Source organism: Polyodon spathula, chromosome 26 (assembly GCF_017654505.1).
Source record: "Polyodon spathula isolate WHYD16114869_AA chromosome 26, ASM1765450v1, whole genome shotgun sequence".
NCBI lineage: Eukaryota > Metazoa > Chordata > Actinopteri > Acipenseriformes > Polyodontidae > Polyodon > Polyodon spathula.
This window is the reverse complement of record NC_054559.1, coordinates 2,523,695-2,531,280: the sequence shown is the minus strand read 5'-3', so window position 1 is coordinate 2,531,280 and position 7,586 is coordinate 2,523,695.

Genomic DNA, 7,586 nt, shown 5'->3' with positions numbered 1-7,586 from the left:
GTTTTTAAATGTGACGGGTGGTTAAAAGCAAGTGGTTTTTTTAATATATCGGCCAAATGCAGGACTATCCCTTTAAGGCACTGAGTTAAAAGAGAGTGCATCAGAACAGTTTCAGCAGAGCGCGAATATCTCTGGATGGAGAAAGAGCTGTGTTGAAGCATCGTTTGCGCAGATTTTCTGGGAAACCTGAAAAGAGAAATAGCGGGGGTGTATACTTTCACATAATAAAGGTATGATTTCGCTATTGTTGATTTAGTCAAATGTGTGTATAGAACATGTTAAATTTGACTGTTTGACAAGAGATGATGTAACATATGGGGAGATGGCAGGCCCTGAATGAAAATGTGTATCTGTTTCTTACAGAGGCCGCCACCACCCTCTTGCTCTGTATAAGATTGTTCACCTATCTTTAAAACAAAACCCTATTTCTATCTTTACCTGCTCTATTCATTTGTACCCTTCCCCTGTGCTACCTCTCTCTCAAATCCTTCTTTTTTACAAATTTTGGTGAATAAACTGAGACCCTGAAAAGAACCCCAGACCCTGTGTGATTGTGTTCAAAGAAAGAGAACAAAACAAATACACATGTAATACTATTTTCGAAATATGCGTACCCAATATTTTATATATATATATATATATATATTGTGAGCCAGCTCACAAGTTTACCACCAGGAGTCGAGAGGTTGCCAGTAATGATCAGATGGACCTGTGGGCAGCATACATGCCTGCCATGACGTCAAGGAGTTAACGGACCGACAGGCTGCAGGTGTGGTTAGGTAGGCAATTAGGGTTTGACTATTGTTAGACTATCATTGGCCTTAATTGGCCCACACCTGTAGCCTGTAACAGCCAAATGCCTGGCTGGTAAAATGGAGCATGTGCCGCCAGTCTGGTGGGTTGTTTGTTTTGTTTGCCTGCCTGAGAACTTCTGAGGATTATCTGCAATAAGACCGGAATGGGATAACTGGAATCAGGGTCGGATAACGTTGTGATCCTTTGCATCTGTCATTCCCTGTTCTCTACAGGGGCTACGAGGAATGGCCTGTCCACTGCTGGGATTCGCAAAGGGACTGGACTGCAGAATAAGGGTAGGAGAAGGGTTTCCTAAAGAAGAAACCAAGCAAGCTAGGAAAAACCCAAAACCCAGGTGGAATTACCTATTCACCAACTGGACGTGGTTATTGGTCCAGTTGGTTTAGATCAGCATTTTTGTTTTGGTGGTTTTGTTTTGTTTGAAATCTTGTTTGAACTGTTTACTTTCTTTTGGACATTGCAATATAAGAGCAAGCCGTATAGAATACTGGAATAAAGACTTGCTTTGTTTTGGAAACTACTGTCTGTTTTCTTCGTGTGCACCTACCTGCTCACAATATACAGTGGCTTGCGAAAGTATTGACCCCCCTTGGCATTTTTCCTATTTTGTTGCCTTACAACCTGGAATTAAAATTGGTTTTTATTTGGATTTCATGTAATGGACATACACAATATAGTCCAAATTGGTGAAGTGAAATGAAAAAAATAACTTCTTTCAAAAAATTCTAAAAAATAAATAACTGAAAAGTGGTGCGTGCATATGTATTCACCCCCTTTGCTATTAAGCCTCTAAATAAGATCTGGTGCAACCAATTACCTTCAGAAGTCACATAATTAGTTAAATAAAGTCTACATGTGTGCAATCTAAGTGTCACATGATCTCAGTATATATACACCTGTTCTGAAAAGCCCCAGGGTCTGCAACACCACTAAGCAAGGGGCACCACCAAGCAAGCAGCACCATGAAGACCAAGGAGCTCTCCAAACAGGTCAGGGACAAAGTTGTGGAGAAATACAGATCAGGGTTGGATTATAAAAAAATATCCGAAACTTTGAACATCCCACGGAGCACCATTAAAGCCATTATTAAAAAATGGGAAGAATATGGCACCACAACAAACCTGGCAAGAGAGGGCCGCCCACCAAAACTCATGGACCAGGCAAGGAGGGCATTAATCAGAGAGCCAACAAAGAGACCAAAGATAACCCTGAAGGAGCTGCAAAGCTCCACAGCGGAGATTGGAGTATCTGTCCATAGGACCACTTTAAGCCGTACACTCCACAGAGCTGGGCTTTACAAAGAGTGGCCAGAAAAAAGCCATTGCTTAAAGAAAAAAATAAGCAAACACGTTTGGTGTTTGCCAAAAGGCATGTGGGAGACTCCCCAAACATATGGAAAAAGGTAATCTGGTCAGATGAGACTAAAATTGAGCTTTTTGGCCATCAAGGAAAACTCTATGTCTGGCGCAAACCCAACACCTCTCATCACCCTGAGAACACCATCCCCACAGTGAAGCATGGTGATGGCAGCATCATGCTGTGGGGATGTTTTTCATCGGCAGGGACTGGGAAACTGGTCAGAATTGAAGGAATGATAGATGGTGCTAAATACAGGGAAATTCTTGAGGGAAACCTGTTTCAGTCTTCCAGAGATTTGAGACTGGGACGGAGGTTCACCTTCCAGCAGGACAATGACCCTAAGCATACTGCAAAGCAACATTCGAGTGGTTTAAGGGGAAACATTTAAATGTCTTGGAATGGCCTAGTCAAAGCCCAGACCTCAATCCAATTGAGAATCTGTGGTATGACTTAAAGATTGCTGTACACCAGCGGAACCCATCCAACTTGAAGGAGCTGGCGCAGTTTTGCCTTGAAGAATGGGCAAAAATCCCAGTGGCTAGATGTGCCAAGCCTATAGATACATACCCCAAGAGACTTGCAACTGTAATTGCTGCAAAAGGTGGCTGTACAAAGTATTGACTTTGGGGGGGTGAATACTTATGCACGCTCAAGTTTTCTGTTTTTTTGTCTTATTTCTTGTTTGTTTCACAATAAAAAATATTTTGCATCTTCAAAGTAGTAGGCATGTTGTGTAAATCAAATGATACAAACCCCCAAAAAATCCATTTTAATTCCAGGTTGTAAGGCAACAAAATAGGAAAAATGCCAAGAGGGGTCAATACTTTCACAAGCCACTGTATATATATTTGTGAAAAGTAATAAAGTATAAAATTTTAGGAAGGTGTGAAAAAATACTATAAAGTAAGAATGTTAATAGACATGTTAATAGTTTATATTTATCAATTAACAAAATACAAAGTGAGTGAACAGAAGAAAAATCTACATCAAATCAATATTTGGTGTGACCACACTTTGCTTTCAAAACAGCATCAATTCTTCTAGGTACACCTGCATACAGTTTTTGAAGGAACTCGGCAGGTAGGTTGGCCCAAACATCTTGGAGAACTAACCACAGTTCTTCTGTGGATTTAGGCAGCCTCAGTTGCTTCTCTCTCTCCATGTAATCCCAGACAGACTCGATGATGTTGAGATCAGGGCTCTGTGGGGGCCATGCCATCACGTCCAGGACTCCTTGTTCTTCTTTACACTGAAGATAGTTCTTAATGACTTTCGCTGTATGTTTGGGGTCGTTGTCATGCTGCAGAATAAATTTGGGGCCAATCAGATGCCTCCCTGATGGTATTGCATGATGGATAAGTATCTACCTGTACTTCTCAGCATTGAGGAGACCATTAATTCTGATCACATCCCCAACTCCATTTGCAGAAACGCAGCCCCAAACTTGCAAGGAACCTCCACCATGCTTCACTGTTGCCTGCAGACACTCATTCGTGTACCACTCTCCAGCCCTTCGGCGAACAAACTGCCTTCTGCTACAGCCAAATATTTCAAATTTTGACTCATCAGTCCAGAGCACCTGCTGCCATTTTTCTGCACCCCAGTTCCTGTGTTTTTGTGTATAGTTATATAGTTATATAGAGTTGCTTGGCCTTGTTTCCACGTCGGAGGTATGGCTTTTTGACCGCAAGTCTTCCATGAAGGGCACTTCTGACCAGACTTCTCCGGATAGTAGATGGGTGTACTAGGGTGCCACTGTTTTCTGCCAATTCTGAGCTGATGGCACTGCTGGACATCTTCCGATTGTGAAGGGAAGTAAGCATGATGTGTCTTTCATTTGCTGCAGTAAGTTTCCTTGGCCGACCACTGCGTCTACGGTCCTCAACGTTGCCCGTTTCTTTGTGCTTCTTCAAAAGAGCTTGGACAGCACATCTGGAAACCCCTGTCTGCCTTGAAATTTCTGCCTTGGAGAGACCTTGATGATGCAGTGTAACTACCTTGTGTCTTGTTGCTGTGCTCATTCTTGCCATGGTGTATGCCTTTTGACAGTAAACTGTCTCCTGCAACCTCACCTTGTTAGCTGACTTTGGCTGTTCCTCACCCAGTTTTATCCTCCTACACAGCTGTTTCTGGTTCAGTTAATGATTGTGTTTCAACCTACATATTGAATTGATGATCATTAGCACCTGTTTGGTATAATTGTTTAATCATACACCTGACTATATGCCTACAAAATCCCTGACTTTGTGCAAGTGTACCTAGAAGAATTGATGCTGTTTTGAAGGCAAAGGGTGGTCACACCAAATATGGATTTGATTTAGATTTTTCTTCTGTTCACTCATTTTGCATTTAGTTAATTGATAAATATAATCTATTAACATGTCTATTTTTGAAAGTTTGAAACTTTACAGCATTTTTTCACACCTGCCTAAAACTTTTGCACAGTACTGTGTGTATATGTATATATATATATATATATATATATATATATATATATATATATATATATATATATATATATATATATATGGCTGCAACGATAAAATCAATATTTTTTTTATCGATTTTCCTCCTTATTACGATAATTGATAATAAAACTGGATCATCGATAATGGCAAAGTTTATTACATTTCGGGAATTTATAAACTAAATGTTGCACCGAACTTTCTATCTTGGCAATTAAATTACAGGATGCCACCAAGATGGCTACTTTAAATACTCGACACTAAGGTTCAAATTTATCTCCTCAACTGCAGCGCGAAACTGATTAATTCTCTTCTGGTTTGTTTTCATAATTGAAAGATGTCTGACAAAATTGATAACACGGTGGGTAGAAGTGCTCCTGAGCGGACAACTGTTACACCACCCAGTATGAAAAGCAAATACTGGTGTCATTTTAGATTTTAGACGATTGGAGGACAAATTGAAATAAAAAATGTTGTATGTAAATTATGCAAACACAAACTCCCCTACAGTATATATATATATATATGTAGAAGTGTCTGTAACTGCTGTGACCAAGACCATCAAACGATTTGAAGAAACTGGCACTCATGAGGACTGAACAAGGTCAGGCAGGCCAAGGATGACCTCAAAATCAGAGAATAAGTTTATTCGAGTCACAAGTCTGCTAAACTGGCAAATAACTGCCCCTGAAATACAAGCTCAGCTAAATGCTACTAGAAGTACAGATGTTTCAACATTAACTGTTCAGAGGAGATTGCGTGAAGCTGGCCTAACTGGAAGAATTGCTGCAAAGAAACCATTGTTAAAGTGCAGAATAAGAGGAAGAGACTTGCCCGGGCCAAAACACACAGAAACTGGCCGTTTGAGGAGCAGAAGTCGGTCTTATGAACCGATGAGTCAAAATTAGAAATATTTAGGTCCAAACGTGAGTATTTGTAAGACGCAGAGACGGTGAGCGCATGAGTTCTGCATGTGTGGTTCCCACTGTCAAGCATGGAGGAGACAGTGTCATGGTCTGGGGTTGCTTTGCTGGTGACAGAGCTGGTGATCTTTGCAAAGTCCATGGCAAGCTCAACCAGCATGGCTATCGTAGCATACTGCAGTGGCATGCCATTCCATCAGGATTACGGCAAGTTGGGCAGTCCTTCATTCTTCAGCAAGATAATGACCCAAAACACACCTGAAACTTGTGCAAGAACTATCTGGTAAAGAAGGAAAGTGAAGGACAACTCAATCTAATGATCTGGCCTGCCCAGTCTCCAGACCTCAATCCCATAGAACTTGCATGGGATGAATTGGACAGAAGAGTCAAAGCAAAGCTACCCACAAGTGCCCCATATCTCTGGGAATTGTTGCAGAAGAGCTGGGAAGACATGTCGGGTGATTTCCTGCTAAAACTTGTTAACCAAATGTCTCGTGTTTGTGAGGCTGCATAGCCACCCTTTTTTGAGGAATCCAAGAATTCGAGACAATTTTCAATTTTCTTGAACATTGCTTTGATACTCCTTGTTTTGTTTTGTATATTGTAACGTGTTTTCATTTTCAAGTATTTACAGAAACGTATACAACGTAAAACATTGTCAATTATGAAAAAAAACCTAGTTTCCAGCAAGTGTACTCAAACTTTTGACTGGTACTATATATATATATATATATATATATATAATAAGAACATAAGAAAGTTTACAAACGAGAGGAGGCCATTCGGCCCATCTTGCTCGTTTGGTTGTTAGTAGCTTATTGATCCCAAAATCTCATCAAGCAGCTTCTTGAAGGATCCCAGGGTGTCAGCTTCAACAACATTACTGGGGAGTTGATTCCAGACCCTCACAATTCTCTGTGTAAAAAAGTGTCTCCTATTTTCTGTTCTGAATGCCCCTTTTTCTAAACTCCATTTGTGACCCCTGGTCCTTGTTTCTTTTTTCAGGCTGAAAAAGTCCCTTGCGTCGACACTGTCAATACCTTTTAGAATTTTGAATGCTTGAATTAGGTCGCCACGTAGTCTTCTTTGTTCAAGACTGAACAGATTCAATTCTTTTAGCCTGTCTGCATATGACATGCCTTTTAAGCCCGGAATAATTCTGGTCGCTCTTCTTTGCACTCTTTCTAGAGCAGCAATATCTTTTTTATAGCGAGGTGACCAGAACTGCACACAATATTCAAGATGAGGTCTTACTAGTGCATTGTACAGTTTTAACATTACTTCCCTTGATTTAAATTCAACACTTTTCACAATGTATCCGAGCATCTTGTTAGCCTTTTTTATAGCTTCCCCACATTGCCTAGATGAAGACATTTCTGAGTCAACAAAAACTCCTAGGTCTTTTTCATAGATTCCTTCTCCAATTTCAATATCTCCCATATGATATTTATAATGTACATTTTTATTTCCTGCGTGCAGTACCTTACACTTTTCTCTATTAAATGTCATTTGCCATGTGTCTGCCCAGTTCTGAATCTTGTCTAGATCATTTTGAATGACCTTTGCTGCTGCAACAGTGTTTGCCACTCCTCCTACTTTTGTGTCGTCTGCAAATTTAACAAGTTTGCTTACTATACCAGAATCTAAATCATTAATGTAGATTAGGAATAGCAGAGGACCTAATACTGATCCCTGTGGTACACCGCTGGTTACCACACTCCATTCTGAGGTTTTTCCTCTAATCAGTACTTTCTGTTTTCTACATGTTAACCACTCCCTAATCCATGTACATGTGTTTCCTTGAATCCCAACTGCGTTCAGTTTGAGAATTAATCTTTTGTGCGGGACTTTGTCAAAAGCTTTCTGGAAATCTAAATAAACCATGTCCTATGCTTTGCAATTATCCATTATCGATGTTGCAATCAAGCAAGTTAGTTAGGCACGATCTCCCTTTCCTAAAACCATGTTGACTGTCTCCCAGTACCCTGTTACCATATAGGTAATTTTCCATTTTGGCTCTTAT